At 44.6% G+C, this 9,094-nt stretch overlaps 1 protein-coding gene across 1 annotated transcript in view; it reads right to left on the bottom strand.

Annotated features, from left to right (window-relative positions):
• Positions 1-2,282: 2,282 nt before the first annotated feature.
• Positions 2,283-9,094, bottom strand: part of cttnbp2nlb (CTTNBP2 N-terminal like b) — a 103,620-nt gene continuing 96,808 nt past the window's right edge. The window contains exon 7 of the mRNA XM_059653325.1: positions 2,283-2,349. The gene's annotated coding sequence lies outside the window, so the exon portion shown is untranslated. The remainder of the gene's footprint in view (positions 2,350-9,094) is intronic.

The raw sequence follows: 9,094 nt of genomic DNA, 5'->3' as shown, positions 1-9,094 counted from the left end.
CTCTCACCCATCCCTTCCTCCCACCTCAAGCCGCACCTCCATTTCCTACCCACCACCTCATCCCGCCTCCTTGACCTGTCCGTCTTCCCTGGACTGACCTATCCCCTCCCTACCTCCCCACCTATACTCTCCTCTCTACCTATCTTCTTTTCTCTCCATCTTCGGTCCGCCTACCCCTCTCTCCCTATTTATACCAGAACCCCCACCCCATCCCTCTCTCTGATGAAGGGTCTAGGCCCGAAACGTCAGCTTTTGTGCTCCTGAGATGCTGCTTGGCCTGCTGTGTTCATCCAGCTCCACACTTTGTTATCCCTGATTATGCTTCATATTCCGTTTACCATATCTTACAACTTTCCACTGATTCCCAGAAAAGAAGAATGTATTTTTACTTCTTTTTCTTTCAAAACCTCACAGAGTACTTTGTAATCAATAACATTTCTTTTTAATTTGTAATTACTGATGTTACGTATGAAAACAAAGCAGTTATTTTGCAAGATAACAAAGTGTGAAGCTGGATGAACACAGCAGACCAAGCAGCATCTCAAGAGCTCCTGAGATGCTGCTTGGCCTGCTGTGTTCATCCAGCTTCACACTTTATTATCTTAGATTCTCCAGCATCTGCAGTTCCCATTATCTACGAAGCATAATCAGACCTAGTTTCAAATTCTATCTCTTCTACAAACTGATTTTTATGTTCATATAGAATCTACCTTGTCTTTTATCTCTTTCGTCTTATCCCCCAGTTAGTTCCTTTGAGAAATCTGGCGGGCGGTGGTGGAGCGCAGCGAGGGCTGCAAGTGACCTATTGCTCATGATCTCTGCAGATGCTTCCAATTTCAGTTCAACACACTGGATGCTAGGAAGCATGCTGAAAGGTCTTAAGGGAGGGACAACATTTCAAACCATAACACATGTATTGAGTTTTATTCTATTTAATAGGTAAATCACATGGAAGGCAAACATTTAAAAGAAAAATAGATATATTGCTTAAAGAACGTGTTCCATTGAATTTTTGATTACGGTGTTAAATCTTTTAATTGAATACCTTCTTATATCACCAGTCTAACAGGGCTTAGCCAATGTTGATAACATGAGCATTTTTAATAGTGATTACGTTGGGGTTTGGAATGACATTACGGTTATGTTTTCTAATGATGGGCTCTTTGGTCTTTTGAATGAAGCTTTTGTTGGCCTGTTCAATGGCAGCATTTTTGGCTTCTTCAACAGCAATCCTCTTTAGCTTACGAGCGGCAGTTCGGTTGGCATATCGATTGGTTATCCTGATGGGTTTTTGGGTGGTGACTCTGTTGGGAGTTTGAATGAGGATCCTGTTGGGTTGTTGGAAGATCCTGTTGGGATTTTGAAAAGCCCAACTGTTGGACTTTTCAGTGGTAGCCTTGCTGGAACTTTGAACAGTGACACTGCAAGGGATTTTAATAGCAACATTATTTCGATCTCTAATGCCTGATCTCTTTTGGCTTCTCATTGTAGTTGCTGAGGGGTTGCTGTTGGTAACTATGATTGGATTTTTACTCGTGACTGCCAAAGAGATCCTTTCTGGACCTCTTGAGGTTGCCTTCAAAGAATTATGAATTGTGGTGCTCCTTGACACTGGAGTGGGCTTCACTGATGTTCTCCTAATGAGCACCGTCCCGGGATTCTTCCTGACAGCTGTTGAAATCCTTACAGCAATGTTTGACCTAGGATTTTTCATGACACTCACACAAGGATTTCCAGCAGCAACTCCACCAGGTCTCTTGGTGGCAATTAACCGTGTGGTTCGAGAGGCAGGCACCGAAAGGTTCTTAACAGGAGTCATCCTTTGCATTGCAATAGCATATCCAGTAGTTGGTGCCCTAGGGTTGTGTACTGTGATGGCTGAAGGACTTTCATTGATGTTTGACCCAAGGCTTTTAGTCACATTTTTCCAAAACATTCTAGCAGCAGTGGCCATGTTTTGGTTGAAAATACCCCTGCCGAGTACCTTGTGACGCTTTACGTTGTCAAAGTTGCTGCCTAAATGTAAGGTGTTGTTTCTGGATCTGGTGACAAAAGGATATTTACTGGCATTAGTGGTATGCCTTCCAGTGGTAACTAGCCCTCGATTTATAGGCATTACCACCCTAGGATCACTACTGGATGCTGTCCTGGGACTCTTGGCAATACTTCCCAAAGCCGTAAAATATTTTTTATCTGGACGCAGCAGTCTCTTTGCATCAGCAATTAAAGGGGTGGGGCACCTTCGGTTGTGCCCTGTTCCTGGAGGGCTGATACAGAAGTTTTCTAGATCTTTTGAGTCCAAATCAATCCCAATAATTTCACTCAGGCAGGATGTAGTATCCATGTCAACTGGAAGACAGGCAACAGGAAAGTTTGTTAGACAACCAAGAGTCTTCATCAGAAAGCCATTTCTCAATGAAAAACTACAAATGCACCTCAGTCAGACTATACTCGGTAAACAGTGCACATTCTGGTCTCCGTATTATAAAAGCCATATATCTTGAGATACTGTAGAAGGTAAACATAAAACCTACAGGATGATACAAGAATTGAAAAGATTCACTCAACAGGTAAGGCTAAACTAATTGGGGGTCTTTACTCAAGGAAAGAGGTCAGACCCAGATAAGAGATCAGGATATGTTAGGATGGGATGGATGTAGAGAACATGCCCATTCGTGTGGTTGAGCCTGAAACTGGGAACCATCAATATCAGGTGGTCCCTGATAAATCCCAAAGGAAATACAGGAGAAACTGCTTTGCTCAGAGACTCGTGACATCTCGATGTTACAAGAGGTAAGTGAACTAAATAATATTGACTGATATTAGGGGAAGCTACGTAAATACATGGGAAAGGGAGAGAAAAATATGGTGATTGGGTAAGAGGTTAGGTGAAGGTAAATTTTGTCATTGACCAGTTGAGATGAAAGGCCTCCTTCTGAAATCCATAGATTCTATTAATGATGATGAGGTGTGAACTTGTGGAATCACAGAATTGTAGAATAGTACAGTACTGGAGGAGGCCATTCAGCCATGACTCTTTCAAAAAGCAATTCTGTGTGCTCCAATCCCCTGCTCTTTCCTCATATCACTGCAAATTTCAATTCTTCCATTACTTCTCCAATTCTCTTTTGAAAATTATTTGAGAGTCAGCTTCCCCAGTCATATCAGGCAGAGTATTCCACACCCTGGCCATTATATTATCAAGAAAAGCGTCCTTGACAACATATAGTAAAATTACACCACATTTGATCGAACACACTTTAGCCATATTCCAGTGGAAAGTGGTACGCTGTCATTGTATGTCTAGCATTTCCCACCTTCTTCAGTTTGCTGCTCTCTCTCATGGAGATCCATGCCCCTTTAGGCAGTACACTGTGGCTGAGAGGCTGTTGGGATGTTTAGGTTATGAGTCTCATGTTCCATTTCTGGGGATAGACTGGCCACTAATATCCATTAAAAACTCACTGACTCCCACAGCTACATGGACTAGACATCCTCACACCCCACTTCCTGTAAAGACACCATACTATTCTCTCAGTTCCTCCGTCTCCGTTGTATATCTTCAGATGAGGTCAACTTCAACAAGGGAGCCTCCGAAATGTGCACCTTCTTCTTCAACTGAGGATTCGACTACTTCGTTGTCGACAGGGCCATCACTCAGGTCCGGTCCATCTACTTCACTTCTGCCCTCCCACCCTCCCTTCCCTCCTGCAACAGCGACAGGGTTCCCCTTATCCTCACCTGCCATCCCACCAGCGTCCACATCCAGAAAGTCATCAGATGCCATTTCTGCCACCTCCAGCGAGATGCCACCACCAGGCACATATTCTTCTCCGCTCCCTTGTACACTTTCCACAGGGACTGTTCTCTCCGGGACATCCTGGTCCACACTTCCTTCCCTCTCAACACCTCCCCACAGCCCTATGGCACCTTCCCCTGTAACCAGCGAAGGTGCAACATCTGCCCATTTACCTCCTCCCTTCTCAATATCGAAGGGCCCAAATATACCTTCCAGGTGAAGCAACACGGGTCTTCTGCATTCACTGCTCACAATGTGGTCACCTCTACATTGGGGAAACGAAACGTAGACTTGGCAACCACTTCTCAGAATATCTATGTTCCGCTCGCAAAAAAGACCCTGTGCCTGTTGCCTGCCACTTCAATGCACCATCCTGCTCCCTGGCCAACATCTCTGTCTCTGGCTTGCTGTAGTGTTCCAATGGAGCCCAACGCAAGCTGGAGGAACAATAAACCATTTTCCACATGGGGACCCTACAGCCTTCCAGACTCCCATGTCCCAGCCCCCCATCCCACACACCAGGCCTTGTTACCACATAGCCTGCCATTACACACCCCATGTTTTTAGTCACTAACAGTCCCATTAACAACTATTCACCCTCCCGGTCTGATCGTTAGCAACTCCTTTGTCTGTCCAACTGTCTGTCCCTCTCTTTGGGCTCTATCCTATCGTTTACTCCCTACCCCACCCACCTCCCTATTTTCTTCATGTAAATTGATGATTTCCCAGCCAGCATCAGTTCTGAGGAAGGGTCACCGGACCCGAAACTCCAACTCTGTTTTCTCCTTCACAGATGCTGCCAGACCTGCTGAGCTTTTCCAGCAACTCTGTTTTTGTTCAATAACATCATGTCTGATCATCAAAGACCCAGACCCTTTGATCACTTTATCCTTCATAACTAAATCTAACATTTCCTGAAAACATTCAATGTTTTTGCCTCAGCCATTCGCTGGATGAAAAAAATTCACCTGGCAAATGTAGCGTCTGTCAGATGTTGGGAAGGACCATTATAAAATGGGAGACTGAGAAGGGTGAGGTTGAGGGAGGGACAGAAAGTGGGGGTAGGTGGAATCATGCTGCAGTTAATGTTTGGTGAAAGAAATTTTGTTAAAATATCTCCTACCAAATCTGTCAAAGATGTTGCCCATTTTAGAACAATGTTGACTTGCTCTCCTCCACTCTGTATTGCATAGAACTGGTACCACACAGATATTTCAGTACTGTTCCAAAACTGGGAGAGAAGAAAATTACAACTTGAATAAGTATTGTAAAGCAACCCAGGTTATATCACCATTATGTTTATGGATGTCAAAAATCACCAGGTTAAAATTATTTTTATCTCAGAGTGAGATCATTGACTGCTCCCTTTCATTCACACAAGTGATATGAAAGTACATTGTATGTTTAAGTTGGACATTTTGGTCGAGCTGTGGATGTGGTGTATATGGACTTCAGTAAGGCATTTGATAAGGTCCCCAATGGTAGGCTCATTCAGAAGGTCAGGAGGAATGGGATACAGGGGAACTTAGCTGTCTGGATACAGAATTGGCTGGCCAACAGAAGACAGCGAGTGGTAGTAGAAGGAAAATATTCTGCCTGGAAGTCAGTGGTGAGTGGGATTCCACAGGGCTCCGTCCTTGGGCCTCTACTGTTTGTAATTTTTATTAATGACTTGGATGAGGGGATTGAAGGATGGGTCAGCAAGTTTGCAGACGACGCAAAGGTCGGAGGTGTCGTTGACAGTATAGAGGGCTGTTGTAGGCTGCAGCGGGACATTGACAGGATGCAGAGATGGGCTGAGAGATGGCAGATGGAGTTCAACCTGGATAAATGCGAGGTGATGCATTTTGGAAGGTCGAATTTGAAAGCTGAGTACAGGATTAAGGATAGGATTCTTGGCAGTGTGGAGGAACAGAGGGATCTTGGTGTGCAGATACATAGATCCCTTAAAATGGCCACCCAAGTGGACAGGGTTGTTAAGAAAGCATATGGTGTTTTGGCTTTCATTAACAGGGGGATTGAGTTTAAGAATCGTGAGATCTTGTTGCAGCTCTATAAAACTTTGGTTAGACCGCACTTGGAATACTGCGTCCAGTTCTGGTCACCCTATTATAGGAAAGATGTGGATGCTTTGGAGAGGGTTCAGAGGAGGTTTACCAGGATGCTGCCTGGACTTGAGGGCTTATCTTATGAAGAGAGGTTGACTGAGCTCGGTCTCTTTTCATTGGAGAAAAGGAGGAGGAGAGGGGACCTAATTGAGGTATACAAGATAATGAGAGGCATAGATAGAGTTGATAGCCAGAGACTATTTCCCAGGGCAGAAATGGCTAGCACGAGGGGTCATAGTTTTAAGCTGGTTGGAGGAAAGTATAGAGGGGATGTCAGAGTTCTTTACACAGAGAGTTGTGAGAGCATGGAATGCGTTGCCAGCAGCAGTTGTGGAAGCAAGGTCATTGGGGTCATTTAAGAGACTGCTGGACATGCATATGGTCACAGAAATTTGAGGGTGCATACATGAGGATCAATGGTCGGCACAACATTGTGGGCTGAAGGGCCTGTTCTGTGCTGTACTGTTCTATGTTCTATGTTCTATAACAGTCGTTCCTTCAAAGTCAAATGTTCAAAAATCACACTTTACAAGTAGGGTCTACCTTTGTGGTTAAGATAATGTTCAGCTGAAAGTACCAGAAGCAAAATGAGGGGAAATTTTTTTGTACAGTAACTTATGAGGATCTAAAGTGCACTGGAAGCAGATGGAAAGCAGCAGAAGCAAATTTGACATTAGCTTTAAAAAATGAAAGTGTCATCACTCCTTGCTCAGAGTGTGGGCTGTAGACTGGCTGGCACTAATGCTTATACAAAGCCAATGGCTTGAAACAGTCTGCAGCTGGTTTAAAAGTAACTCTCATCTGGCCACTTCTGAGAAGCAATAGAAATTTGAGCTATGCTTAAGAATCCAACACACTTCTGTGAGACCTTGTGACGACCAAACCGTATCCCAACACGGTGCAGTGTTCCAATGAGCTCTATTTGCTCAATTCCTTAGGAACATAGGGATATTGGGATCAAGGGAAAGCCATTCATCCCTCAAGTCATGCAATTGGATCTTGGCTTTACATTGTGATGAAATCTTCTTGTGGTGTCCATTTGTACAGAGCAAGCCAGCAATCTATGGCTAGCAACATTCATGGAACAGGATCAATGGAACAGCTCAGTGGCTACACTCAACTCTACAGCAATATGGGACAGGGTTATTGCAAAGTTTTAGGTGGGCCACTCAGGGCATTTCAAAAGATTATGGGTAGAGGCTAAAGGTCAGTGAGTTGTGACAGTTCTATGGTTCAGATCCCAGTGAGAATCTAAATCATGTTATGATCCCAGACCTGAGAACTAACTTTACATTCTAATATGGTGAACAACCTGTAACCTTTTCAAGGAAATGAAAGGTGAAACCTAGGGGTCAAAGTAAGAGATTGAAGCCATGACATTCCACAGTTTTGCACAATACTTTGTATACATTAGAGGAGTAATATAATCTACAATACAGGCAGAACTTATTAATAGCCAGAATTAACCTATGTTAAATATTGGGAACAGACTGTGATTGAACACCCCAAAGTGAACATCAAATAGAAAATGCAATCAAGCCAGGCCCCACTGATTTCTCAGCAACCCCACCCAGACTTGTACAACATGCTGGGTTACCCAATCTCAATAAACCTCACAAGAGATTGTAACTGTTCAGTTTTGTTGATCTCCCCTTGAAAATCCTTTGAGAGCTGTTCTATCATGGACGTTCTCCGTGGTTGGTCCTGCTCTGACTGATCACACTCCTTGACTTCAGAAACTGTTGGAGTTATGTTTTACTCACTCACTGTCCTGAGCTCAGATGGCGTTGGTGAGGAACCCCAGCGTGGACTCGAGCGAGCCCAACATGGACCTCATGGCGGCAGGGAATGAGCCCTTGCCTACTTTTCTGGGTCAAGTGCGGGGAATCGGCGGCAGCTACATTGGTGGAAGTGATGTCAATGAGGTAAGCCCAGCGGCGAAAGACGGCTCTGGACGAATGGTAGCTTTGTCATTGGTTGGGCCCGGCGCTGGCGGTGCTGAAGTGGTGGCATAAGGGCACCACAGCGATATTGATGAGCGGGGTCCAGCAGCAAGAGACGTGACTCTGATGTTGGTGGGTCTGGCACACGTGGTGGTGGTGGTGAAGGAGAATCGGCCCAGCGGTGAAAGACGGCACCTGAACAGTGGTGACTTTGACATTGGTTGTATCTGGCGCAGAAAGTGGTGAAGTGGTGGAGGAGGGCTGGCAGCACAGGCATCGTTGACGATGAGCTGGCTTGGGACTGAGGCACTGTCATTAACCTATTTCTTTTCTTATTCTTAAAACTGTTTAAAATGGCACCGGATCACGGTGATAGTGGAAAAGCTTTTCACTGTATTTTACTGCTTCATTCATCGTAATATACCACTGGCAATAAAATCATTCATTCATTCAGAAGTAGGACCTCTTTTGATTGTACTTGTTATTGATGTGTGCTGTAGAGTATGGGGAGTATTCCGTCACACTCCTAAACTTTACCTTGTCAATGGTGGGACAGCCTTTAGGGAAGCAGGACAGGAGTTACTTGCAGCAAGATTCCCAGCCTCTGACCTGCTTTTTCTGCCACACTGTTTATATGGCTAGTCCAGTTCCATTTCTGCTTAGTGGTAACCCCAAGATGCTATCGGATTTCTTCTGGACTACTGGGTGAGAATGCTTTAGGAAAGTTGTTGTTAAACTTGAAAAACATTATACGGACTGGAGGATTCGAGCTACAGGAAGAGGCTGTATAGGCTGGAGCTATTTTCCCTGGAATGTGACAGACTGGTGGGTGGTGGGAGTGGTGTGGCCTCTTAGAGGTTTACAAAATCACGAGGGGCTTGGATAGGTCAATAGCCACAGTCTTTTTCCTAGAGTAGGGGAATCCAAAACTAGAGGGCATAAGGTTTAAGGTGAGGGGGTAAGATTTAAAAAGGACCTAAGGGGCAACTTTTTCATGCAGAGGTTGGTGCGTATATGGAATGAGCTGCCAGAGGAGGTGGTGGGGGCTGGTACAATTACAACATTTAAAAGGCTCCTAGATGGGAACATGAATGGGAAGGCTTTAGAGGGAAATGGGCCAAATGCTGGAAAATTGGACTAGATTAATTTAGGATATCTGGTTGACACGAATGAGTCATAGACTCTCAGAGCTGTATAGCATGGAAACAGGCCTTTCAATCCAACTTGTCCAAGATGCACAGATA

Source organism: Stegostoma tigrinum, chromosome 21, assembly GCF_030684315.1.
Source record: "Stegostoma tigrinum isolate sSteTig4 chromosome 21, sSteTig4.hap1, whole genome shotgun sequence".
In the NCBI taxonomy this organism is placed as follows: domain Eukaryota; kingdom Metazoa; phylum Chordata; class Chondrichthyes; order Orectolobiformes; family Stegostomatidae; genus Stegostoma; species Stegostoma tigrinum.
Note: the sequence above shows the minus strand (reverse complement) of the source record. Positions and strands in the feature narration are given on the sequence as shown.